Below are 1,339 nucleotides of genomic sequence, written 5' to 3'. Positions count from 1 at the left end.
AGTCCAAAGTTCTTGGATCAAACGTCAAGCTGGAGGCTTTTCCTGACTTGTGCTCCTGAGGGGCTGATGAGCTCAAGGTTGGCAGGCAGTATACTGGCTGTTGACTCCAACAAATGACAAATCCAAGATCTCCAGGCCGAATGGTGGATTGTTCGCTCATGGACAGTTGTAGGGAGCACAACAGAATCCTGATCCACAGAAGAGTGTCTCTTTTCCCAGAATGTCTATAAATATACTGAAAGCAGGCCACACCCCTAGGGAAATTCCCTTTCAATAGATTGGCTGCTCAAATATATACATCTTATCCCATCATTGGAAAAACCCACATCACAATTGCTTAAACTACACAGAATTGTGGTCCAGCCAAGTTGACACACAGCTCCAACTATCACAATACTACTTACTTAAACTAACACAGACTGAGGTGGAAAAGTTGAATGGATCCATAACAAAAGAAGAAATTGAACAGGTCATCAAAAAATTACCAAGAACAAAACAAAAGTCCTGGCCCAGACAGTTTTACTGGACCATTCTACCAAATGTTTAGAGAAAAATTGTCATCAATTGTACTCAAACTATTCCAAAACATCGACAAGGTTGGAATCCTCCCAAATTCGTTTATGAAGCAAGAATGACCTTAATACCAAAACTGGGCAAAGACATCACTAAAAATGAAAACTACAGACCAATATCCCTAATGAATATAGATGTAAAAATCTTCAACAATATCCTAGGCAATAGACTCCAAAAACATATAAAAAAAAATAATACATTATGACCAAGTGGGGTTCATATCAGGTATGAAAAGATGGTTCAACACTAGAAAAACAATCAAAGTCATCTATCACATAAATAAAATGAAGGAAAAGAACCACATGATCATATCAATAGACACAGAAAAGGCATTTGATAAAATCTAACACTCATTCCTGATCAAAATTCTCAGCAAAATAGAAATACAAGGGACATTCCTCAACATAATAAAGGGCATATATGCAAAACCAACACCCAACATTATTCTCAATGGAAAGAGACTGAAACCATTCCCTTTGCAAACAGGAACCAGACAAAGATGCCCTCTATCACCACTTCTATTCAACATTATACTGGAAGCCCTAGCTAGGGCCATAAGGCAAGAAAGGAAAATCAAAGGCATCCAAATTGGTAGGGAAGAAGTCAAACTATCCCTATTTCCTGATGATATGATCCTATACATAGAAAACCCAAGAAACTCAGTCAAAAATCTACTGGAACTAATTAGAGATTTAGCATTGTGGCAGGATACATGATCAACATACAAAAATCAGTTGGATTCATCTACACCTGCAAAGAGATTGCT

The sequence above is a fragment of the Orycteropus afer genome, unplaced genomic scaffold (genome assembly GCF_000298275.1).
Source record: "Orycteropus afer afer isolate SDZICR_OR568_19922 unplaced genomic scaffold, OryAfe1.0 scaffold00023, whole genome shotgun sequence".
In the NCBI taxonomy this organism is placed as follows: domain Eukaryota; kingdom Metazoa; phylum Chordata; class Mammalia; order Tubulidentata; family Orycteropodidae; genus Orycteropus; species Orycteropus afer.
The sequence above is the reverse complement of the archived record's forward strand: the minus strand, read 5'-3'. Positions refer to the sequence as shown.